Here is a 26,682-nt window from a genome sequence, read left to right on the forward strand (position 1 = left end):
CAACTCTTTGTGGGTCCATTACCGAGAACAACCCAGAAAGGCATTCTGCCACCGTTTTTCTGGGACCCAAGAAAGCAGAGCAGAGCCGGCAGTGAAACAGAGCAGAGCCGGTAGCTGCCTGGATCATGTATGGCCCCGCCGGACCTTGGAGGAAACAGAGAAGAGCAGAGCGTGTGGAAGCCCTGATAAGCAGGAAAGATCCCATGTTCAGGCAGCACCCAGCCATCCAAACTGTTTCCATGGCAGGGCTGAGGGGTTCCCAAAAATCTGCCTTTTTTCCCCTTTGTTTGCGGGTGGCTTTCCTACATAGTAGAACTTCCCCTTCTGTGCCCATGGAAGAAATCTGTAATCACCACGGCCCACAGACTCCATTACCACTTTGCACTCAGACAGTAAGCAGCTGACTAATTCCAGGGCCCGAGCCAGCTCCAGCAAATATCTGTGTTAAAAGAGAGAAGATGTCGGGAGGGTAAGAGATTGCCAGTCCCGGCTCAGGGTGCCACTCGTGACTTGGCATCAGTTGGCAGCCCTGGGGCAGCAGGTGAAGCTCGGTGAGTAGTACAGAAAGCCAGCCCCGGCTCAGCGTGCCACTCGTGACTTGGCATCAGTTGGCAGCCCTGGGGCAGCAGGTGAAGCTCGGTGAGTAGTACAGAAAGCCAGCCCCGGCTCAGCGTGCCACTCGTGACTTGGCATCAGTTGGCAGCCCTGGGGCAGCAGGTGAAGCTCGGTGAGTAGTACAGAAAGCCAGCCCCGGCTCAGCGTGCCACTCGTGACTTGGCATCAGTTGGCAGCCCTGGGGCAGCAGGTGAAGCTCGGTGAGTAGTACAGAAAGCCAGCCCCGGCTCAGCGTGCCACTCGTGACTTGGCATCAGTTGGCAGCCCTGGGGCAGCAGGTGAAGCTCGGTGAGTAGTACAGAAAGCCAGCCCTGGCTCTCTCTCCAGACGCGCAGCCCCGAGGGAGGGCAGGGAGAGGTGTTTACTTTAATGACATCACTTGGGCAGGAGGTGGATGCAACCCCCAAGCCAAGCTGTACAGGGAGAGGTTGTGGCACTGACAGATTCTCCCGGGTCTCGCCTGCCCTCCGCAAACTGCCCAGGCAGTTCCCGCTTGAGCGCACGTTCCCGTGGGGACGCACACCCACTCGCTGGCTCGCTGCGCTCCCTTGCCAATGGGCTGACAAGCTGGGGAGCCCCTTCCCCCAGAATCAGCGCTTACGTTCCCAACCCCTCTGTCTCACGCCTTTCTGAACCTCACTCCCCGCTCACCGAAGCAGTCCTGATGCCCCCTGAAGGTCCTCGTCTTGTTGCTGGTAAGGAAGGCCTAACGGGGCTGGGGTGCCCGGGAAGTGCTGGGGGCCAGGCAGCAGGCCTGCCTCTAAGCGACCGGGGATGGGAGACCCTGGCCATCAGAGAGGGGGGGTAACTCCCTTCCCCCAAGTCCCAGAGTGCAGTAGCAGTTCCCCCGTGCTCCGCCTCCGCACAGCTGCACGCACTTCTTTATAACCTTGGATATTTGCCGTCTTCAAACTTTGGCATCTTAGGCATTTGCCTAAATCTGGGCCTGGAAGTGACCCGTGCTAATGAAGGAAAAACCAATTAATATTGCTGTAACATTTGAGACAAAGTCATCATTAAACCCAGCCTCAGCCCATAGCGCATCCCTGACGTAAGGGGATGTTTGGAGGGTAACCTCTCATCTCGTCAGAAACAGACATGCAGCCATCTCTGGGTTGCAGGGTCTCGCCCTATATTTCTGGCTCTTGAAATCTCTGAAAGAGGAGAAGGCAGCGATCATCCAAACCGAGGCCCAGCAAAGTAAAGTGACCTAACCCTGGCTCGTCTGCAGTCTGTAGCAGACTCAGGATCTGAGTTTCCACCCAGCAATAGACTTCCAGGGAAAGGCATTAGATCCCATCAACTATTCAGATGCAAACAGGAAGATACTTCAGCGGGAGCTGTGTGGGGGGTGGCTGGAACACTCCTTCTGTTTCTTCCTGATCATTTTGTAAACCCCTGAAGACTTAAAATATCCATTACCATCCTCTTCCGGTCATGGATTTTAAGTAATTACTGATCGGCCTAAAGAGAGCCTTTTACCATTAATCTTTAGCATTAGGGAACAAATTGGTTTTCAAAACCCAGCCATGTGAGGCCATTGAAATGTCATGGAAATTACTCACGGACTCTGATTAGCAAAGGGATTGTCCAGTGCTAAACATGCAGGGGCTGGTAGTGTAATGGGTAGAGCAGCGTCAAGCCTGAAGTCCAGCCCGTCAGATTCAATTCCTCTCTGACCTTGGGCTGTCCCAATGTGCTTTCCAACTCCTACAGAGCCAGAGGTTGCTTTGCCTCAGGTAAGCACTGCCAGTTTGGCTCCATAGGTAAAGGATGATTATGGTAGCACACACTTGGCTATTTTACTCTAGGACTTGTCACTGGTCCACTTATTGGAGAGAGGAGTTGGCTAGCAGGTCCCATCTTCCCTGGGGTTTCTGCTGGCTCCTCTGGAAGCCGCGCTTAGCCTGGATTCCTGCAGAAGAGAGGGGAGTGTGATGCGGACTTTACTGCTTCCTCCCATCTTCCCTGGGGTTTCTGGTGGCTCCTCTGGAAGCCGCGCTTAGCCTGGATTCCTGCAGAAGAGAGGGGAGTGTGATGCGGACTTTACTGCTTCCTCCCATCTTCCCTGGGATTTCTGGTGGCTCCTCTGGAGGCCGCGCTTAGCCTGGATTCCTGCAGAAGAGAGGGGAGTGTGATGCGGACTTTACTGCTTCCTCCCATCTTCCCTGGGATTTCTGGTGGCTCCTCTGGAGGCCGCGCTTAGCCTGGATTCCTGCAGAAGAGAGGGGAGTGTGATGCAGACTTTACTGCTTCCTCCCATCTTCCCTGGGGTTTCTGGTGGCTCCTCTGGAAGCCGCGCTTAGCCTGGATTCCTGCAGAAGAGAGGGGAGTGTGATGCGGACTTTACTGCTTCCTCCCATCTTCCCTGGGGTTTCTGGTGGCTCCTCTGGAAGCCGCGCTTAGCCTGGATTCCTGCAGAAGAGAGGGGAGTGTGATGCGGACTTTACTGCTTCCTCCCACCTTCCCTGGGGTTTCTGCTGCTCCTCTGGAAGCCGCGCTTAGCCTGGATTCCTGCAGAAGAGAGGGGAGTGTGATGCGGACTTTACTGCTTCCTCCCATCTTCCCTGGGATTTCTGGTGGCTCCTCTGGAAGCCACGCTTAGCCTGGATTCCTGCAGAAGAGAGGGGAGTGTGATGCGGACTTTACTGCTTCCTCCCATCTTCCCTGGGATTTCTGGTGGCTCCTCTGGAGGCCGCGCTTAGCCTGGATTCCTGCAGAAGAGAGGGGAGTGTGATGCAGACTTTACTGCTTCCTCCCATCTTCCCTGGGGTTTCTGGTGGCTCCTCTGGAAGCCGCGCTTAGCCTGGATTCCTGCAGAAGAGAGGGGAGTGTGATGCGGACTTTACTGCTTCCTCCCATCTTCCCTGGGATTTCTGGTGGCTCCTCTGGAAGCCGCACTTAGCCTGGATTCCTGCAGAAGAGAGGAGAGTGTGATGCGCACTTTACTGCTTCCTCCCATCTTCCCTGGGGTTTCTGGTGGCTCCTCTGGAAGCCGCGCTTAGCCTGGATTCCTGCAGAAGAGAGGGGAGTGTGATGCGGACTTTACTGCTTCCTCCCATCTTCCCTGGGGTTTCTGGTGGCTCCTCTGGAAGCCGCGCTTAGCCTGGATTCCTGCAGAAGAGAGGGGAGTGTGATGCGGACTTTACTGCTTCCTGTGGGACTGGGCGGAAAGCTGGCCTGCATTCCTAATGTGTCACTTGTTGAGGGAGGGAGGGAGAGAGAGAGAGAGGAGAAACAGTCCTGCCCCAGGCAGAGCCTGGCTTTTAAGAGCAGTTAATAACACATTATTGCTTGCAAGTTTTCCAAAGGAGCTAAACCACATTATTGGAGCTCACAGCCCTTCCCATTATAACGCAGCCCTAATGCATTTAAGGTTTCCTGTGGGGAGCAGGAGAAGGGAGATCATCCTGTGACTGCAGTGTGACTTGCTGGGTTTTTTTTGGTTTTTGTTTCTTTAGTTCTCAAAGCAGTGAGTAAAGCCATTTCATGAGCCTGCATAGATACTGCCAGGTCCAGACTCAACAAGAGGGTGAACGGGCCGCGATGTTGGAAAATACGCCAAGACTCGTCAACCAAAAGGTGGCGGTCGCCAGGAGCCAGCCCACTGCAGCACCTCCCATGGCAGTGACAAATAGCCCTCCACTCCCCCTAAGGTAGCCAAGGCTCGGAGAGGCAGCCTGCGTTCAAAGCTGGAGGAGTGGGGCTGTGAGGGAGCCCGAGCCTGGCCTGCAATGGGCACCCGTCCAGCGGCAGAGAGCAGCTGCTCGGCCCTGACGCGCACAATTTCCAGCTAAGCTTGCAGAAAGGTTCCCCCAGTCCTGACCTCTGCTCTTTCTTTCTAGGGGGCCTTTTTGAATCGCGTCCTGGCGGATTCACAGCCCGCGCTGATTTTATGTCAGTGGTGCTCAGGGATTGCACAGCCTCCCCTGTACCCTGCTGCCCGGCCGCCCCCTCAGTGGTGAAGGCCGCAGAACACAGCCAGGGACCCCCCGGGGAGGGGTGCGACCTGAGGCAGGAGGCAGGAAGAGAAGGAAGGTTGGGGGTTAGCACGCCAGGGCTCAGGTGGGCAAGGCAGGTTAGGTTAGGGAAGACAGGAAAGGAGCCGGGCCAGAGGGGCGAGGAGCCAGCAAGAAAGTCTGCTCCCATCCACTGCACCTGCACTTCCTGTTCAGTAGCCGAGGATTTTCCAGCGGCGCAAGGCTAGGGGCAGGATCCTGGCACAGCAGCTCCCTAGCCAACAAGGAAGACGAGTAAAATGGGGGTGCTCGGGTGCCGTGAGATAGGGGGGCACCTGGACTGGTGGCGGGAGGTGGCATTAGTTCAAGACAAGCTACAAATATCGGGTGGCCGGGGAAATGTAAATAGAATATAAATCAAGAATAAAGGACTCGGGCCAGGAAGCCGGCTGGTGCGGCTCGATGAGGGCAAAGAGGCGGCTGAGGGTAATAACACGATGATAGCGATGGGAAATGCCTCCCTGGCGGTGGGAGTTAGACCCGTGACCGCTTATTAGAGTTAATTTGTTAGGTTATGTCTGGTTTAGATAAAACATGGCGCAGTGTTTACTGGGGGGAGGACAGGTGGGGTGCGCCGGGCCTTCACTGAGGAATTTTAGCCCCAGGAAGTCTCCGTAGGGGGGCCCTATTTTTGTCCAGGGAGAGAGCTGCTCCTTCCTGCTCTCCCTTCTGACCTCCCACCGCTATTCTCGCCCCCATGGTACTTTGCAATGTAACCGTCTATTCTCTAAAAGCATCAGCTCTTTGGGACAGGGATTCCCGGGCTCTTCCTCGGCATTTTATTGACTACGGGAATTTGTTCCTGCGTAGAACCGGGTGGCAGTGTGGGGAGGATTCCCGGTACCCGGGTACTGTTGTACCCGCTACATCTGCAGGCAGAATTACAGATATTCAGGTAATTTCCATTTCTTCTGGAACATTCCCTTTTTCCAGTGGCTTAAATAAAGTGAACCCAGGCTGCCGGCATTAGCTGCAGGGTACAGTTCTGATTCTTACTGATATTCTGCCTTCCCTCCATAAAAATAATACATCAGAACAACACCGTGCAAGAAACACAATAATCCCCTGCTCTCACTAGAGAAAAGAGAGCCCAAATCCCCCCTCCCGGTTCCTTCCCCGTCTCCTGGCAGACTCCTACCTACTTCAGAGCAGCCAGCCAGGTCCCTGGGAAGCTTTGCTCTCTCTGTGCCAACACCGAGTCCACCAGAGATGCAGGGATCAGTCGGGACTCCTGGGACACCAGCGCACTGCTTCCTACCGCTGCAGCTTGCAAGAGGTTCCCTGTTTTCTACCGTGACCTCTGAAGAAGGGACCTGCACCAGAGTTTCTTTGTGTTGTTCCTTTAAGAGGTCTCACTGCCTGCTAAAGCTCCTCCTGCATTTCCCACTGCCCAATATCTCGGATGCTCCGAGCTGGGCTGGATTATCTAGCGAACCCTACACACCACAGCCAAAATCCCCATGCAGCCTGTGGTTTTATAATTTCCGGAAGGATCTGACTAATCGCAGGCGGCCTTGAGCTTTGATGCTGTCAATGAAATACCTGTCAGACAGACCCGGGTAAATGAGCTAGGACAGCGGTGAGAAACCGCCCGTCCTCCAGGACTGCACGTTGATCAGTTTTCAGGATATCCTTAATGAATATGCGTAAGAAGGATCTGCATACAGTGTCAGCAGATGTGGATGGGAGACTGCTGTGAGGTTGGGATGCACCCCCCACCCTTCTTCTATCAGCTTGTACCCCTGAAAATGTCCATCACTGGGCCCTGTAGCATGGGTGGGGACAACACCACAACCTACATTGACCAGATGATGGCAGCAGTGCAGGTGGCATGTCCCGGATGATGGCAGCAGTGCAGCTGGTGTGGGCTGGATGGTGGCAGCAGTGCATGTGGCGTGGCCCGGATGGTGGCAGCAGTGCAGCTGGCGTGGCCCGGATGATGGCAGCAGTGCAGGAGGCGTGACATGGATGGTGGCAGCAGTGCAGCTGGTGTGGCCTGGATGATAGCAGCAATGCATGTGGCTTGGCCCGGATTATGGCAGCAGTGCAGGTAGCGTGGTATGGATGAGGGCAACAGTGTAGCTGGTGTGTCCCGGATGATGGCAGCAGTGCAGGTGGCGTGACATGGATGGTGGCAGCAGTGCAGCTGGTGTGGCCTGGATGATAGCAGCAATGCATGTGGCGTGGCCCAGATGATGGCAGCAGTGCAGGTGGCATGACATGGATGAGGGAAGCAGTGTAGCTGGCGTGTCCCGGATGATGGCCGCAGTGCAGCTGGCGTGGCCCGGATGATGGCAGCAGTGCAGGTGGCGTGACATGGATGAGGGCAGCAGTGCAGTTGGCGTGGCCCGGATGATGGCAGCAGTGCAGGTGGCGTGGCATGGATGAGGGCAGCAGTGCATGTGGCGTGTCCCGGATGATGGCAGCAGTGCAGGTGGCGTGACATGGATGAGGGCAGCAGTGCAGTTGGCGTGGCCCGGATGATGGCAGCAGTGCAGGTGGCGTGACATGGATGAGAGCAGCAGTGTAGCTGGCGTGGCCCGGATGATGGCAGCAGTGCAGGTAGCGTGGCATGGATGATGGCAGCAGTGCAGGTGGTGTGGCATGGATGAGGGCAGCAGTGCAGCTGGTGTGGCCCGAATGATGGCAGCAGTGCATGTGGCGTGTCCCGGATGATGGCAGCAGTGCAGGTGGCGTGACATGGATGAGGGCAGCAGTGCAGTTGGCGTGGCCCGGATGATGGCAGCAATGCAGGTGGCGTGACATGGATGAGAGCAGCAGTGTAGCTGGCGTGGCCCGGATGATGGCAGCAGTGCAGTTGGCGTGACATGGATGAGGGCAGCAGTGTAGCTGGCGTCTCCCGGATGATGGCAGCAGTGCAGCTGGCGTGGCCCGGATGATGGCAGCAGTGCAGTTGGCGTGGCCCGGGTGATGGCAGCAGTGCAGGTGGCGTGACATGGATGATGGCAGCAGTGCAGTTGGCGTGGCCCAGGTGATGGCAGCAGTGTAGGTGGCGTGACATGGATGGAAGCTCAGCTGCAGTCAGTAGCTCTGAGTTGTCCCTTTACACAAGGGCGGGACGCAGTTTCCTCTTGGACTGTCTGACATTTATATCAGGCTAGCAACTTATAAATAGAAGTTATTGCAAACAGCTGGTGATTATAAAGACGAGCACACAGGGCTTTGGCATTTCAAAAATAACCCGCGATCCGGGATGTCATTCCTTTCTTATTGTGGGGCACTGCTTTTTCATCAGGTGTCATTTTATAGCTATGAGGGAGTAATCGACTCTTCCCATCAGGACAGGAGCCAACTCCGTGTGTATGAGAGGAAACGTGGCCTCTGCAGCCTGATCCCAGTGCCAAGCTGCTTCTTGCCTAGCAGACCCATCGGTGGAGGAAGTACTGGGGGTGCGATGGGAGGCCACAGTCAGGGAATCAGAAATTGTGGTTTGCATTTCCTGGTCCGATGCTCTCCAGGGATAGTCAGAATCAGAAAGGTAAAAGCTTGGTTTGTAGTTTCAGGGCTCATTAAGGCAATATCTGGAGCACATTCCGTGTACGGCTTCAGCTCTGTAAGATGTCACGGGTGCCTCGAGGTCAGATCAGTGACCTTCCTTGTGATGTAAGGATGCCCGGGCTCCTTCCCAGTCTCTAAAGGGTGGTCCAGGGTCAGTCTCCTAATGCAAGCCATAAGGCAGGGAAAGGGATGCAGGATCTGCGCCTGGAAACTGGCTGCATGACTCACAGAGGAGGAGGAGGGCCGTGGGCCGTGTGCAGAGAGTTAGGGAGCAGGATGTAAAACTAGTTCTTCAGTAACCCCGTTCCTGGAGTCTCACTGGAGTCTGATACTTTTTAAGGGACCAACAGAAAATGCTTTTGAGACTCTGAAAAACTCACCTCTTCTGCTGGAAGGGATTCACGGCCTAGGAATGTCTCGTAAAAGAAGGTTCTCCGCAGAGAAGGAAGGAAATGATTTCTAGGGCACATTTCTTTCTGTTATTATCCATAAAGCATTGGGCAAACCGTAAGGAAGGCGCCTGATTGCAAAGTTATGTGGGTGCTGGTAAGTCCTCCAGAGCCAAGGCAGAGAAAAGAGCCATGCGGCCTAGGATCCCTCCCCACCCCCTCAGAGATCCCCTGGGCTTTCCTGCCCGGGTCTCCACCGCTCCGTGCGACCTTCGCCCGTCCTGTAAAGAAATATTTCCTTTCATTACTTCTGAGTCTATCCCCTCTCACCCTGGTTCTGTTGAAGGAAGCCCCGCCTGCTGTGCATTTAATCCTTGGGGTTATCTAATCCTCTCCATCATTTCTCTGCTTTCCCTGCCTTTCCTCCAGAAGGTGCACGCCTACAGGGAGCCTGAAAATTGGATTATGATATGGATTAATGTATGCATATACATTTAGGGGCTGTGAAGTTAGACACGCTAGCGGCACGTCGTCTATGTGCGTTCCTTTTGAAAAGGTAGGGCACACACGTGATCAAAGGCAGGACTCTCGAATACCTCTTTTCTTACGTGGCACGTTTGTGAGCATCATGAAACCGCACTCATGTTCTCAGGCACCTGAAAATCCACTTACCCACACATGTGGGGGAATGAGGTGGGGGGAACGAGGTGCAATGCATTCTTTTCAGGCTTAAGGGGCAGAGCAGCAGGGGTGTCCTGCTCCAGCCCTGCAGGGAAGAGAAGGAGAGGGTCCTCGCCTGAAGCACACAGGGAAGAGAACGGCCACTCTCCTCACTAATCCACTCCCCCAGAGAACAGACGCTCTCCTCACTAATCCACTCCCCCAGAGAACAGACGCTCTCCTCACTAATCCACTCCCCCAGAGAACAGACGCTCTCCTCACTAATCCACTCCCCCAGAGAACGGCCGCTCTCCTCACTAATCCACTCCCCCAGAGAATGGCCACTCTCCTCACTAATCCACTCCCCCAGAGAACAGACGCTCTCCTCACTAATCCACTCCCCCAGAGAACAGACGCTCTCCTCACTAATCCACTCCCCCAGAGAACAGACGCTCTCCTCACTAATCCACTCCCCCAGAGAACGGCCGCTCTCCTCACTAATCCACTCCCCCAGAGAATGGCCACTCTCCTCACTAATCCACTCCCCCAGAGAACAGATGCTCTCCTCACTAATCCACTCCCCCAGAGAACAGATGCTCTCCTCACTAATCCACTCCCCCAGAGAATAGACGCTCTCCTCACTAATCCACTCCCCCAGAGAATGGCCACTCTCCTCACTAATCCACTCCCCCAGAGAACAGACGCTCTCCTCACTAATCCACTCCCCCAGAGAACGGCCGCTCTCCTCACTAATCCACTCCCCCAGAGAATGGCCGCTCTCCTCACTAATCCACTCCCCCAGAGAATGGCCTCTCTCCTCACTAATCCCCCAGAGAACAGACGCTCTCCTCACTAATCCACTCCCCCAGAGAACAGACGCTCTCCTCACTAATCCACTCCCCTGAGAAAGGCCGCTCTCCTCACTAATCCACTCCCCCAGAGAATCGCCTCTCTCCTCACTAATCCCCCAGAGAACAGACGCTCTCCTCACTAATCCACTCCCCCAGAGAACAGACGCTCTCCTCACTAATCCACTCCCCTGAGAAAGGCCGCTCTCCTCACTAATCCAGTCCTTCAGAGTACGACCGCTCTCCTCACTAATCCAATCCCTCCTCTCTTGTTCCCCCTCCCCCAACCCTCACTTCTCCTCCTGTATTGCAGGGAACAGAAGGGGAATGGGTGATACTGAAGCACACACTGTGGAGCAAAGAAGAGATGCAAAAAAAGGTTTGATTTAGCAGAAGTTTGAAAGTGGTGAGCTGCAATGCCAATTGTGAAAGCTTCAGCTCTGCCCTTGATGAATGCTCACAAGTTTCGGACTTGTGCTACCTTCATTCCAAGTGAAGTTCACAAGATCATAACGGTTTATATTAAAACATTCATAGATAAAACAGCATACAATGTAAACTCACATATAAAACAAAGGATTATTAGTAAGGTGTAAACAATTCCAGAGGGATATTTTCCAGAGCATCTTATTTATCTCGTGGGTTATCCCAATGCTAAGGCTATGTTAAGTTGTAGGCATTTTGAAAGAGCCAAGTTTTCAGGTCACGTTTGAAGATCCTTCCTATCCAACGTTGTTCTTAGTTCCGGACTTTGGGGACAGATAACGGCCGGTCTCTTGCCTGAGTCAAATGAGTCTCTCTTATTGTAGGGATTTTTAGGAGGCCTGTGCTTTGAGATGGTGTCACGTCTAGCAATCCGTTATTGTCAGTATTGTTAATACTTTACAGTGGATTCGAGATTGGATAGGAGGCCAGTGTAGTGCCATTAATATTGGTGAGATATGGCCACCTTTCTTAATTCCTGTTAAAAGTCTTGCCGCCGCGTTTTGAAGTAGCTGAAGTGGTTTTAGGTTACTCGCTGGAAGCCCTAGCAGTAATGAATTGCAGTAATCAAGGTTAGAAGATATTACGGTTTGTAATACAGTGCGGAAGTCGTTGTGGTTAGTAATGGTTTCAATCGGCTCAGTATCCTCACTTTGCTGTAGCCAGATTTGATTAAATTACTTATATGACTTTTCATACATAAGTTTTCATCCAGATGTGCTCCTAGGTTTCTTTCTTGTTTTGATGGATTAATTCTGTAGTTTTCCATTTCAGAAGCAGGTAGAATTAGTATTTGAGGGTTTCTGTTTAGCCAGATGATTTTTTTTGGTATTTACTACAAGTTTTAGTTGTGATAATTTTTCTTGAATTGTTATCATAGTTTTTAGTACAGATGTCGTGTTATCCAGTGATTTAGATAGGGGCATGCAGCATTGTAAATCGTCTGCGTATAGAAAGAATTTAAATCCAAAATCAGGCAGTAGTTTGCATATAGGTAGCATATGAATGTTAAATAGTGTTGCTGATGGAGCTGATCCCTTGTGGTGCATTGGAAGGCAGAACAACCCAGCGCAGCGTTCTGCCAGCCTCTTACTGCCAGCCTCTTACTGCTACACGAGAAAACAGAGCAGAGCTGGAGGTGTGGGTCAGTTCTGGCTCCCCTAAGGAAACGGACCACAGCCAGTGGTCGCATGCACCATTTATGGGCTTCCACCCCACTTCCCAGGCCTTGTGTTGGAGCTGCTCATCCTGAGACAAGGGCAGCCATGTGGCTTTGATTCGTGGGTGTGAAAATGAGAGAAAGAGGGTTCACAGCTGGCCCCGGCCGTCTCACCCCCTCCACAGTTCCACTTCCTTTCTGTCTACAAATTAAGCCCTGGGACAATCCCTGTTTGGGTGAGCGGACTTTAGAGTGGAAGACGTTAGGTGTGATCTGCCTTCTTGGATGCTTTCACGAGTTTCACTTCCTGCACTGGATCACAACCCTGAGGTTTGCCTTCCAGAAAGTGAAGTGTGAGGTTGTACGAGTGCACAAATACAGACTGTTGAATGAACAGGTCACGATATGAGTTGGAGGGAGGGTTGCTCAGAGGAAATCCTTCTTTACTGGATGCTTGGATAACCCCCAGCAGAGGTGGTGGAAGCATGCTTGGGGCAGGTACAGAGGTCGATAGGAAGAGGAGCGGCAGGGTAAGGGAAGTGGGGTCTGGGTGTTACTTTTAGGTAATGGGAACTCATAAGAACATATGAAAATGCCATACTGGGTCAGACCAAGGGTCCAGTAGAGGAGCAAAATGGGAGATAATAGAGAAGGAGAGATTGTAGAGCTGACAGTTGGGACATCTCCCAACTGCATGGACCAACTGGCCACCTCCATTTTCGCTGTTCCACTGTGCACTTATTTCTACTGCTTATTCTATACCTGGCCTGGAACTGGTGCCAGGAGGTCGACATCATTAGACAATGGACATTTCAAACATTTCCTCAAGGGAGAATGCTCCCAGGTTCTGTGATAAGCTTTAGTGTCATTTAAAAAAGGGGGGAAGGCCTAGCAGGAAGCTGCCATGGGAGTGTGCGGCTTCACACTGAGGAGGGAGGAAACACTACGTGTGTGCACTTATGAAGATTATCTTCTTTTGAGGGTGTTCAGCACTGTCCCCTGCTCAGCTGAAGTGATTCTTTAAGAGCAATAGGGCACAGAAGTGATGGAGTCACATCTGTCGTTTGTACAGTAAGCTTCATACGCCGCTGCCTACATCAATTACAAATAACCACAAAATCTGGGCAAAAATGACTGGGATTGGTGCTCTCCCAGGGCTGAGAAGAGTTTCCTCTCTTCTCTCCTATTTGAGGTCACATTTCACAGACTCTTAATTATTTTCCATGAAGATGCAATGTAGGGAGAACACATATAATTATATAATGACAAATAATTTATTCAAACAATTTACCCTAATACATAAATGTCACTGGAAATGAATTATATCATGTAAAAACCCCAGTTAAAGCCACTCAATCCAGCCCATTCACTCAATAGTACCAGGGCCAATGCTGGCATTTTGGCTGCCCATGTATCTAAGAGTGACCTGAAATTCTGTATTAATTGAACTCAATTATTGAATTCAATTCAATAACTTGATCTTTAACTTGTCGATGTATCTAGACTATCCAGATGAAGACCCTATGTAATGTTTTTACTTGTTATTCAATATGTCATTGAATCCAGTCCTGACCCTGCCTTCAGCAACTGAATCTTTAATTCGGAACTCACGATCCCAACAAAGAATTCTTCACTTTGCTCTAAACAAGGACTTCATCAGGGGAAACGGACGCCTAAAACCAATATAGCATACATATTGTTAGCAAATGTTATCTAAGTAATGTATATAATCATTCACTTATTCCTCATTTCAACATACCTTATATTCTCCCTACTTTATCAAAAGACCTCATTGAGACAAACTTAAATCTTCTCACCGCTTCAAAAATGATCCCTCTATTACTATTGTATACACGTGAATGTCAGATACAGCGAACAGGAGCTTAACTGTGAATCAAGCACCATAAATTACTTATATTCTTATTCTAAATACTCACAACAAAAATACACCATTTTATAATACAAAATAATATACCGTACCACCATCTGCCTGCATAGAAACACTTATGACAGGTTCCTTCCTTCTACTGCATTTTTACTGCATGATTTTACTAACGTCAGCGGTCTTGCGTATTAAGCTGTTACCTTCAGCGTGCGGAGATTAACCAATCCAAGCTATTAATCTAGTGACCGACCATGCTGCTTCCATCTCTGCCTTTTCCATGGACATGACTTGGTGCAAGGCTTGTTGTGGTTTCTGATTGACTCCTATGTGCCGGGGCGGGGAGAGAAGAGGAGTGAAATACCATCACAGGCAAGGCTCATGGTTGTATTTTATTTGGAGAGTAACAGATGTCATAACTAAAAGAAAGCAGTGACACCCCCAGGCATCGTCTCTTATTCCATGAACCACCCACTTGTGCAATATTTGGACTGAATAAAGACATTTATCCAATGTGCTCAACCTTCTTCTGAGTGTTCTGGGCATGCATTATTCATTTTGGCTCCTTATACATCACATGACAATCGATGATCTTATTTTCTAAGCTAATAAAATGACAGGTTTATTTTTAAATGCCCATGTGGAAGAGGCCTTAATTAGATCTAATCTTAGATTGTACCAGAGCTTGCTTACCCAAAGAAATGCAAAGGACTGCCTGTAATTTTCAAGTCTCATGTCATGATGGCATCAAGGCAACAGACTATTTCCTGTACCTTGAAAGTTACTGCTAATCAGCTGAGTACTAGCAGGCTCTGTGGCAGGGAATGCTCTTTGGAGAAAGAGACCTGTACTGGCCTCCATGATGCTGTCCTGCAGTGAAGAAACTTTGCACTAAAGCGACCTGTACAGGTTATTTTGTTCAGGTGCATATTCTCTGAAATTTGCATTCTTCCAGCATTACCCCATCATGATGTAGCAGGCCTGGATATGGGAAAAATGAAGTGGGCTGAATGTGGTATGTACTGCATGATGAATGGATCCATCTGTGGATGTCGGTGGATGGATTGTGCAGGCTGGTTCTGGAGAGGTAAACAGAGAAACTATGGACAGGCAAGGACCACTTCATCCACTCAATCTGCCCTTTTGTGCCTGCCTACTATGCTGTCACTGGTCTTACTGGACAGCACGTTCAGGAGGAGAGAAGATGCCCTGTTCAGCTGAGGGGACAGTTACCTCCCCCCCCCACTACACACACCACCATAGCAGCAGCAGGCGTATGCAGCTCTCCTCCTTCACCACCACTAAGGTGGCTTTGTCTCTGTCTCATACTTGCATTCATTCTTCTGCTGTTATGGACTCCTATAACCTCCTCTGGCAAGGTTCACTCCCTTCAGTTTCATATGATGACCCCCCCTTATCCTTGAGATGTTTTTTTTCAATGGAAAACTCTATTATTGGGTTATTTCTTGTTGAAGAGAGTGTATGAATACTGGATAATGAAAAGACAGATAGAAGCTTTCCATCAGATGAGTTAAAGAAGAATGAACTGATGCATAAATATTCTATGATGTAATTGGAAAGACATACAGGATGGTATTATGTAGATTATGGGCGAGCAGAGGCTTGGGGAAAGGCAAACTGAGTATGTATGATGCATCGAAGAAAGGAAGGGTGAATGGATACGTTAGATTGAGGAAGAGATGGTATTAGAAAAATAGGATGATTGTATGCTGGATGGATGGATAGAGAATGGGTTGTACATGTAACAGGATGGATGGATGGGAAAGACTGGACTTTCAAGAGAGGGTTGTACAGATGTAGACAAGGTTGACTACATGATTAATGGATGACTGTGCTCTAGAAGTGCACCTAAGAGTCTCCTTCATTTTTTCACCTTGGCTTTTGCAAACGTTCTGTCTCAGTTTATGGTCTTTATTCTTGGCCTACCAGGGCCCTATTTTGGCACTAAGCTTGAAGCATTCAGAGTGTTAGTAAAAAGCTATCATGTTAGTATAATGTGTTGTTGGCATTATGCATGTTTTATTGCAGTCCGCTGAGAATGTTTTGAAATAAAATAAATAATTGTATTTATTTAATATTTAGGACACTTATAACCTGCACTTACTCCAACGCTGAATGTGGTATACAATAAAACATTAATAAAATCTCAAACAAACCAGAATAAATACAATATTACTAAAAACATTCATAGTTTTAAACCAGCTAGACGTGCCTTTGAAAAGCTATTACTCCTCTCCTCCCTCCCTCCCAGCCCAAATTGTGAAAAATGACAGATCTTTGGTTGATTAAGTCACCCAAATGCTTGATAAAAAAAATAAGTTTTCCACCTCATGCATGATGTATCAAGATGTACTTGCTCGGGAAGGGAATTCCATAGTTATGACTGAGGAAGATCATTCTCTAGTTTCTGTAAAGATGCGCTGCCCCATACAGGTGGAATATCAAGTAGTGCACCATCAGCTGATAGGAGCAAGTGGGGAGGATGGTAAATTCACAATATTGAATTGATCCACGGTAGTTGTAGACTCATTGTAGACAGTTTTTAATAGTCTGCTACCAGATTTTTTCATTTTCATTTTTCATTTATTAAAATGTATTGATCGCCTAACACAAACAGGCCTAGGCGATACACATCATAAACGTACAAAATAAAACCATGTGATTTAACATGTACATGACACACAAAAAATCATTAGTTTCACAGAAACCAGAATAACTAACACCAGATGTTGACCTGCAGGGTATTATTTTTGGTAGCAGAGGTGTGTAATGATTGCTATTTCTCTCCTAAAATCATTTCTTCCCTGCAGTTACCCCCAAATGTCTTCAAAACATCCATGTCCAAAATTCTAATAAATGATCTCATGTTGGGGCGAGGGGAAATCCTGATGAGCCGTGAGGGATGCAGAGAGCCAGTGGCTGTGCTGGAACTTTACATGGTCCTTCTGCTGCATGAAACTTTCCCTTACATATGGCTCTGTTTCACCCTTAGTCAGCTGGCTGCTACTTGTAGCACATAAACATGGAGATGCATATTTTGGGGTTTTTCCTCATCCTTCAAATTACATCTGATTTTGATGGATGCAAATAACATCTGTGGCAAAGGATACGTTTTACTCTAGAAACATTCTTTGTGGCCTGGGCTGGAGACCGCAAGAGGAGGACTAAGACAATTTGTTCTGTTCAATTTAGAACCGACTTTGCAGGGATTTTATAGTGGCACGTGGGGGGCGGGGAGATGAAATCCCAGCTAGTGGCCAGGCTCAGGCTTCCTGACCAAGGACTGGGCTCGACAGGAAGGGGGAAGGTTAAAATGGTTAAAAAAAAAAAAAAAAAGGAAGATGCGAATAAAGATGTAGGCTGTTTCCCATTGAGCTGGAAGTGTACAGGAGGAGGAGAAACAGCTGGGCCAAAACATATTAAAGAGGGTTGGGAGGGTAGGGAAGCTGAGAAGAAGGTCAAGAGAGGCAGGTAGCGAGGATAAGGAAGCATAAACCGGAAGCAACTGTTTAAAGGGCCACACTCATATGATTCAGACAAGTATGTTCGGCTGCCAGAATGAATTGCAAGTGGGAAATATGAAATGTAAGTGCTAATAGAAATAGAGGCATCTCCCCAACTGGGTCTGTCTTGCAGCTGCAAGTACAATAATAATGAGAAGTCCTGGCAGTGCTGCAGCTGGATCTGTCTGGCAGCTGCAAGTACAATAATAATGAGAAGACCCTGCAGTGCTGCAGCTGGATCTGTCTGGCAGCTGCAAGTACAATAATAATGAGAAGTCCAGGCAGTGCTGCAGCTGGATCTGTCTGGCAGCTGCAAGTACAATAATAATGAGAAGTCCAGGCAGTGCTGCAGCTGGATCTGTCTGGCAGCTGCAAGTACAATAATAATGAGAAGTCCTGGCAGTGCTGCAGCTGGATCTGTCTTGCAGCTGCAAGTACAATAATAATGAGAAGTCCCGGCAGTGCTGCAGCTGGATCTGTCTGGCAGGCTGCAAGTACAATAATAATGAGAAGTCCAGGCAGTGCTGCAGCTGGATCTGTCTGGCAGCTGCAAGTACAATAATAATGAGAAGTCCTGGCAGTGCTGCAGCTGGATCTGTCTTGCAGCTGCAAGTACAATAATAATGAGAAGTCCTGGCAGTGCTGCAGCTGGATCTGTCTGGCAGCTGCAAGTACAATAATAATGAGAAGTCCTGGCAGTGCTGCAGCTGGATCTGTCTTGCAGCTGCAAGTACAATAATAATGAGAAGCCTGGCAGTGCTGCAGCTGGATCTGTCTGGCAGCTGCAAGTACAGTAATAACGAGAAGTCCCGGCAGTGCTGCAGCTGGATCTGTCTGGCAGCTGCAAGTACAGTAATAATGAGAAGTCTCGGCAGTGCTGCAGCTGGATCTGTCTGGCAGCTGCAAGTACAGTAATAACGAGAAGTCCTGGCAGTGCTGCAGCTGGATCTGTCTGGCAGGCTGCAAGTACAATAATAATGAGAAGTCCCGGCAGTGCTGCAGCTGGATCTGTCTGGCAGCTGCAAGTACAGTAATAACGAGAAGTCCTGGCAGTGCTGCAGCTGGATCTGTCTGGCAGGCTGCAAGTACAGTAATAACGAGAAGTACCGGCAGTGCTGCAGCTGGATCTGTCTGGCAGGCTGCAAGTACAGTAATAATGAGAAGCCTGGCAGTGCTGCAGCTGGATCTGTCTGGCAGGCTGCAAGTACAATAATAACGAGAAGTCCCGGGACTTTCTGCTGACCAGCAGAGACTTTCACTCCTCCCTCCCCTGGACTGTGGACCTTTCCTTGTCGATGCAGTGGCCAGTCAGAGGCCCGATCGTGGTGGCAGTGGTGGACATTGTACAGAGAAAGCTCCTACAGTACCTGAGTGTAACCTGCTTTGAAGTGGCTGACCATTCATGAAAAGCAGAATATAAATTAAAATGAAAGGTGAAGTGGTCAGGGACTGATTCAGCATCTGCTCTGCTGCAGTTCAGCAGCCAAAAAGAGGCAGGACCTGGAAATGTAGCACCTGCTCACTCCCCAGCCTGAGTGCCTTTACAACACCCCACCGCTGCCACCACCATCACCAGCAGGCCCTGCTTCAAAGGGAGGAGGGGGACTGAGAGGGGGAAGGAAGTAGGTGTCTGTCTGTCTTCAAACGTTGCCCTCAGTCACCAGGGGGACCATTCTAGGACATCAGGAGCAATGCTGAGACCCCACAGAAGTAGGAAATATATTTGGAGCAGATTGGTGGGTGAGGGGGAGGAGAGCTTTAGAGGGGGCTGAAGAGCCTGTCTGGGCTTCTGAAAAGGATAGTTTGGTCTCGGGAGAAGATCCAAGGAAGAAATCCAGGCCAGACAGGCAAAAGTTCAGCGGGAACTGCTGGCTGCCTGACAGCTCCTGCGGGGCTCTGCTGCTGGGGCCTTCCCACCGGAGGGGGCTCTGTCTGCCTCCCTGAGCAGAGAGCTGGGCCCCAGCCGCAGTGCTTCCACCTTCTGAAAACCAGTCCCCACCTCCCGTCCAGGGGAGACCAGGAGCGAAGGCGTCGTGCCTACACCTGCCTGAGAAGATACTGTGGCTGCTGGGTGACGTTACCTGCTCAGCCTGCAAGGGCTTTTCATACTCAGCTTATTACTGCCCAGGGACAGCAGAGTGCACTGCTCAGCACCAGAAAGGCCCCGAGCCCGTGCCCTGCTATCCCCCTCTGCAGTTAGGGATTAGTTTTAAGCAGTCAGAGCGGGAGGAGGTGACCCTAAGGGCTGAGACCTCCTTCCGGGGCGAGCAGCGGGAGGAGCCCTGCGACTGACCGAGAGATGCTGCGCCCCTTTCTGATAAGGTGGTCCTGGGTGCCGGCCCCATCCCCAGATCCCCCATGCACACGGTATCGAGGGAAAGACGATGGACCCCCGGTTCTGAACACTTTCCTGAGGTTGCCCTTGTTTTCACGGGGGAAGGGGGAAGCTGGGGGGGCTGGCGTGAATCCTCAGGGCTCTCCCCATGTGCAGGGAGAGGTCTCAGAATTCACCCCACGCCGCCCCCGCGGGACCCCCGGGGGGCGCAAAGGCCACCTTTGCTCAGGGGTGAAGCTTTTCCCAGGAGGTGCTAGAGTTGCTGACTGACCAGTCCCATAGTCGGCCTGATCACCCCTGAACCAGAGAGAAAATCCAAAGAAGCTGGCGATGGCTCAGGCCAGCCCCTGCGCGCAGCAGTAGCAGGGCCGCTCCTAATCTCCTTTGGCAAACGCAGTTCTTCTATGGATGTTTTAATCTGTAACCCGCCCCCCATCTAGGGAGAGAACGGGAAATACATCTCTTAAAATGTACAGGAGGAAGGCAGGACCTCCGAATAAATAGCCTGGCTAGGATGGCGCGTGCTGGCGACTCTACAGGCAGGAAACATTTTATGCCACGGGTGGTGCGGGAAAGGGCAGTATGGCCTGGACCTGTCCGGGTGGCCCCCGGCGCTGCTGCTGCTAGGACGGCCCCTGCATGGATCCAAGGCTGGACCTGTCCGGGTGGCCCCCGGCGCTGCTGCTGCTGGGACAGCCCCTGCATGGATCCAAGGCTGGACCTGTCCGGGTGGCCCTCGGTGCTGCTGCTGGGACGGCCCCTGCATGGATCCAAGGCTGGACCTGTCCGGGTGGCCCTCGGCGCTGCTGCTGCTGCTGGGACGGCCCCTGCATGGATCCAAGGCTGGACCTGTCCGGGTGGCCCCCGGCGCTGCTGCTGGGACGGCCCCTGCATGGATCCAAGGCTGGACCTGTCCGGGTGGCCCCCGGCGCTGCTGCTGGGACGGCCCCTGCATGGATCCAAGGCTGGACCTGTCCGGGTGGCCCCCGGCGCTGCTGCTGGGACGGCCCCTGCATGGATCCAAGGCTGGACCTGTCCGAGTGGCCCTCGGCGCTGCTGCTGGGACGGCCCCTGCATGGATCCAAGGCTGGACTTGTCCGGGTGGCCCCCGGCGCTGCTGCTGCTGCTGGGATGGCCCCTGCATGGATCTAAGGCTGGACCTGTCCGGGTGGCCCCCGGCGCTGCTGCTGCTGCTGGGATGGCCCCTGCATGGATCCAAGGCTGGACCTGTCCGGGTGGCCCCCGGCGCTGCTGCTGCTGCTGGGATGGCCCCTGCATGGATCTAAGGCTGGACCTGTCCGGGTGGCCCCCGGCGCTGCTGCTGCTGGGATGGCCCCTGCATGGATCCAAGGCTGGACCTGGGGTGTCAGCAGCAGACGCTTGCTTTGCAAACAAAGCTCTACTAACCGTCCCCTCTGTCAAACCAGCACATCTCACGCAAGTAAGGGAAAGAGCACTGTCGCTGGCTGGCCCCGTGCTATGGAACACCAAGCCACTCGAAATAAGGCTGCAGACACATCTGAAACTATTCAAAACTAATCTGAAAACCTGGCTTTTTAAACAAGCATTTTATAAAGATAAAGAGAAGGAGAAAAATAGGTGAGCGATAAGGATGCACCAAGCCAGAAGATTTTAGTAACCTACATAAGCATATTAATGTTTAAATCAAACTGCCTAATTTGTTCCTAACAATCAGGTTTAATTTACACACCTAGTTTATTATTTTACATTGTTACCGTACTATGATGGCACACGAGTAATTTGTAATCTATACCACCCATATTTCTCTTTATCGTGCCCTTCTGTAAACCGTTGTGATGGTATTTAACTTAACGACGGTATAGAAAAATGTTTAAATAAATAAATAAATACTTACTATTACTCGTTTCAGGAGTGCGTGCCGAGTGTACGCAGAGGTTGTCTTTCACCAGTGTGCAAAAGCCGCACATGCAGGCCATAGGCAGCTGCGCAGAAAGTTACGCCTGCATTTTATACGCTGTGCAGGAGCCCCCTGGATTTATAAAAGTCTGCGCATGATGTGATATGTAAATCGCACACCGGTATTAAACAAACAAATAAATAAATGTACCTCCCACATTAAATAATTGTAACCCATGCGTGTAATAGCCCTCCATTTGTATGCGGCGGCAGGGATTATAAAGCTGCGCGGATGTGGGCGGGCGCACGTCACTGAGCCACACCCTCCTCCAGCCGAAAGTCCGATTTAATATCCGTGACTTGCGAGGCGGGTGCACGAGTGTGCACGTGTAAGTGCACTCCATTTATAAAATACGTAAATATGCGCGCACTTCCAAACCCCGCCCCAGATCGCCCTCTGAGCAGCAGTGCCAGTACACGCGTACTCGCTCCCACGGAGGCCGTTTGCACACGACTACGCCAGTTTTACACGCACACCCCCCACTTGTCTTTGAAAATGACTCCCCTAATGCACAGTCCCTGCTCAGTGGAGCTTACAGGCTAGTTAAGTCAGACAGACAGGACGCACAATGAAAAATATTTGCCTGGCGCCTGCATGTAATCCGCTCCGAGGTGTCTGAAGAAGCAGAATATAAATTAAATAGTAAATAAATCTCAGTCGGAACGGGTCTGGATGACTGCGGCTACCCATGGAAACGTCCCAAACTTCCTTTTTCGGTTTAATTAAATCCAAAAGAAGTTAAAGAAGCAAAGCGTCTTCTTTACCTTGCGTCATGACGAACGCGCAAGTCTAGGAGAGGGAGGAACGCCAATGCAGGATTCGCTTGGTGCGACTGATTGGGGGTCAAGGAAGTGGACAGGCTCCGCACACTTCCTGCTGCATTCTGGGACTTGTAGTCCTACTCGCTTCTCTGGTGACTCGGTTCCTTACTGCTTTTATTAGTCAGAGCGATCTTAGCGCGCCACAAAGCACAGGGGTGGCTTGGAGTGATGGAGCGCCTGCTACAGGGCTGGTGCAGTGCTTCCTAAGTATGAGATTCAGCCTGGCCAGATCCCCGGGTTATTACCGGGACTCGTTGACGCTCCTGGAGGGCACACTGCAATAATGCTGAAAGATGATGTCTCCCTGTAAGTACTAATGCTTTCAGCACTTCCTATGTCCCCCAAAACTGAGCCCTCGTGGGGATTACATGGAAATCTGGCACCTCCTCATCCCCATCCAAAAGCCTCAATTAAATATGGATTGAAAGGTGGACCAGGCAAGGGTTATTTGAGTCCACATCTGCGCAGCTGCCAGCAGCCTCTGCATTACAGTAATTACCAGTGTGGAGCTGTTTATCGGTCTCTGCAGCAGTCATAGACAGAGGGGGAGAGGGGGAGAGACCCAGGAGACAGAGACAGACAGCAGGTAACACCTGCGCCAGACTGACCACCTGACTCCTGCTCAGCCCCTCCGGCGGTGACTGGGGAAACTGGGAGCTGAAAACCTAGGCCTGACTTGTCCTGGTGACCCCACGGCCAGTCTGAGTCTCTCACTGTGGATCTCCTGGGGGTGCCAGGCCAGGCTTGAGAAGCCCTGCTGTGGCGTTTCCAGCCCCTGTGGTCTGCATTTTGCTGGAATTTCCCCCACACAGATGAGGGAGAAGAGGGCAAGAATAGGTCGCTTGCTGACCTTTACAAAATCCTTTTCCGGCAGGAAGGCTCTGACGTATCCCCTTCCTGCAGACCCCTTTCAGCAAAGCTCCAGGGACGCCACTGCCACTGCCAGATATTTCCTGCCAGGAGGAAGCTTCCCTCACCCTCTCTTAGCTCTTCACAAGCTAATTTGGGACTGACTGTAACAAGGACAGGTCACGGTCCCTTTAATGGGTAGTAATGTGCTTGTCACGTGCAATTCTGGGGCCAGTTCCATTACAAAAATGTCTCCTCCATATCCCCAGTTCTTTTAGGACAGAATCTGTCTTTGATCTGCACTCTGGAATCCCTTATACAAAGAAAACATCCCGGCTGCCTGTCACATTTACTTGTGAGGTTTTCTGGTGTGATGCACAGATCTGTTCATAGCCCCGTGGAAATACCTCTCTGTACAGGCTGATGCGCTCAAACATGCATTTTTTTCTGTGTGCAACACTTACAAGGAGTTTTGCGTGCAGAAAATGCATGTTTCTAAACTGGGAGCCCTGCTTAGCACCCTCGCATGCAAACCCCATGCACAGGAGGGCATTAAGCAGTAAGTCCTGACGCATCTGGCCAGCTTGCCTTTCTTAGAGCTCACTGCTTTCCATCCAATGGACGGACCTTTGTGTTCCGAGAATAATCTGTTTTAAGAGCATCTTAACCCAGTCTCAGTAAATGCAGCCTTCAGTCTCCTGCCTGCTAGTGAGGACAACACACTCAGGAATTCAAGGGCAGACATTATATAAAAGCGAGGCTTGGAAAAGGTTTTCTAGTGCAGTGCAGGGCCTTAGAGATTGTGAGGAAAAAAAAAAAGCCCCAAATTCATGAAGCCAGCCTTCTGTACTCCTAGAATTGGTCTAATCCCAAATCTGCTCTGTTTACCCCAGAAACTGCTCTGTTGATGCAGAGCAAACAGGGAGTTGATGCCAGAAGAGGCTTCAGCGAAAGGTCAGCGAGAAGCAGACGGCAGCGCCTCAGTCCTCCCTGCAGCCACAGGACAGATGTCAGACTCAGCAAAGGGCTATTGAGATGAAGTTGAAGTTAAGGGCCGACACCTCCGGACCTGGCTTTCTAGCAGGCTGCCAACGATTTGTAGTCCTGAGCTTTTCCTGCTCAGAAAGCAGGGCTCCAAGCCTCTGCCTTTCCCTGAGCTGGAGCTCTGGGATTACCCTAGATTGAAACTGGCACCCAGCTGTACCATGGCCTTAGGAGATGACTGAAATATATTTTGTCTTTCCCCACTAAAGCATAGGGGACCTTTTCTAGGGCTTTTCAAGCAAAATCTTGGCCTCCTGCGTTATTTAAAGGGAGCGAGATAGGGAGAGTTGGGAGCCTGTGGCACAGTGGGGGAGGGGATCTTCAGACCTTACACGTCCTGCTTTCTGACACCTGGAAAAAGAGGGTGGTTTGCATTTCGTGGCACCGAATGACAGAGGCTGCGACTGGCACTCACCAGGGGCAGGGAAGCTCAGGGAGAGCTCGTAATGAGCTGAAGAGAGATTATTTGTGCCCAGAAGGACCGGAGACACAGCTGTGCACCTCTTTCGGAGCACAGCCTTCCCCCTGGGTATTAATCTAAAATACCAGTGATGTACACACACACAGATGTGGCCAGAAGTGGGAGAGTCAATCCCGCACACACATTCGCACAGGGATACGGTACACACACACATGCATATGATCATTTGCTGCACACAGACACAAGAAGGAATACAGAAACAGATGACATTTGGTTTCTTCATTTTGAAAAGATGCCGGGTGCTTCCAGGAGACTCGGGCTGGTGCTGGGCTCGATGGACCATTGGTCTGACGCAGCAGGGCACTCACGCACGCAATGTCTTCCCGTATTCTCTCCTGTCTGTCTGCGTACTCGCTGTGTAACTTTACCCACTGCATAGAGCGTGTCTGGTATGATCCATGCCAGGGCACAAGGGTCTTCTTAGGGTTGCCAACCGTCCTGAATTTTTCTGGCTTGTGCAGATTTTTGGGAAGGAGGAGACTGAAATGTTCAGAAATGTTAGCGTCTGATCCTCCCCTTCAATTACGCAATAGAGTTAGGGACCTTCGTTTTCAGATTTTATTTTATTTTTCCTGGGAATTTATCAGTGTTTATTACAACAAACAAAACTTGAGAGAATCGGTGTAAAAACAGACTCATTTTTCCCCACTGATTTTCTCCCTTTTTTGTTTGTTGTAATAAACACTGATAAATTCCCAAGAAAACTAGAACAAAAACTGAAAATGAAGCTCAATAAATATGTGGGCTTTGGTGTCTTCTGCATATCCAGCGTGTTGGATGCATTTATTTCCTGCCACTTACAGACTTCAGTCCATGATTTAATCAGAGGCCCACAGAATGTTAGGAAACAGTAATTTGGCCCCGGGGCTGGCGAAAGTAAAGCGTTTTCAGAATAAATAAGTCTGAGAACGCGTGGTCATGAGATGAGGCTCTGAAGGGGGAGAGTCAGGAATAGCACAGGGAGAGGAGGGTGGATGCAGGGAATAACCTCCTAGTGAAAGGGATAGAAGCAAAAAAACAACCACAATTAAAGAAAGCAGGGGATCAGCAACTGCAAGGAAGTGAGGAAGAACCAGGGATCAGCGCTGTGGCAGGAAGTAACTGAGCAAACTGGATTGGTCCTTATCTGCTATCAGATGATAGGTTTCTGTGTTTCTGTAAGGGTGGAGAGTGTTAATAAAAGTTGCATGTGCAGTGAAGATCAGAGCCGGATTTAAGGCAAATGGCACCCGGGGTGAAAAGCAGCCTCCCCCACCCCCCCCGCGCTGCTGCTGTGCGACTTCAGTCTTTGGCTGCGGGTGGGATGGGACGCACCAGAGCCATGCAATTCCTCTCTTTGACCCTGGCCACGCTGGGCCTCTCCTCCCCTGTCCCCGTGGGGCTCAGAGCACCCCCCTCAGCTGAGGGCGCCCAGGGCAACCGCCCGGCTCACCCGCCCCAAACACCGGCCCTAGTGAAGATTTTAAACAGCAGCTCCAGATGTTCGGAAATTTGGCGGTTAGAAGTTGGCAACCCTGGGCCTTCTTACTGCCGGTGACGGCACTGAGGTGGCAGCCACGGTGCCTGGGCCTTCTTACTGCCTGCGATGGCACTGAGGTGGCAGCCACGGTGCCTGGGCCTTCTTACTGCCTGCGACGGCACTGAGGTGGCAGCCACGGTGCCTGGGCCTTCTTACTGCCTGCGACGGCACTGAGGTGGCAGCCACGGTGCCTGGGCCTTCTTACTGCCGGTGACGGCACTGAGGTGGCAGCCACGGTGCCTGGGCCTTCTTACTGCCTGCGACGGCACTGAGGTGGCAGCCACGGTGCCTGGGCCTTCTTACTGCCTGCGACGGCACTGAGGTGGCAGCCACGGTGCCTGGGCCTTCTTACTGCCGGTGACGGCACTGAGGTGGCAGCCACGGTGCCTGGGCCTTCTTACTGCCGGTGACGGCACTGAGGTGGCAGCCACGGTGCCTGGGCCTTCTTACTGCCTGCGACGGCACTGAGGTGGCAGCCACGGTGCCTGGGCCTTCTTACTGCCTGCGACGGCACTGAGGTGGCAGCCACGGTGCCTGGGCCTTCTTACTGCCTGCGACGGCACTGAGGTGGCAGCCACGGTGCCAGCAGGCTGAGC

At 51.2% G+C, this 26,682-nt stretch overlaps 2 protein-coding genes across 6 annotated transcripts in view; one reads left to right on the forward strand and one right to left on the reverse strand.

Annotated features, from left to right (window-relative positions):
* The window catches only part of PUSL1 (pseudouridine synthase like 1), a 90,663-nt gene extending 76,741 nt beyond the window's left edge, over positions 1 to 13,922 (reverse strand). Inside the window, exon 1 of the mRNA XM_029578400.1 lies at positions 13,778 to 13,922. The gene's annotated coding sequence lies outside the window, so the exon portion shown is untranslated. The remainder of the gene's footprint in view (positions 1 to 13,777) is intronic.
* Positions 1 to 26,682, forward strand: part of ACAP3 (ArfGAP with coiled-coil, ankyrin repeat and PH domains 3) — a 100,988-nt gene that overhangs the window by 29,064 nt on the left and 45,242 nt on the right. The gene's annotated exons all lie outside the window — the stretch shown is intronic.

The sequence above is a fragment of the Rhinatrema bivittatum genome, chromosome 15 (assembly GCF_901001135.1).
Source record: "Rhinatrema bivittatum chromosome 15, aRhiBiv1.1, whole genome shotgun sequence".
NCBI lineage: Eukaryota > Metazoa > Chordata > Amphibia > Gymnophiona > Rhinatrematidae > Rhinatrema > Rhinatrema bivittatum.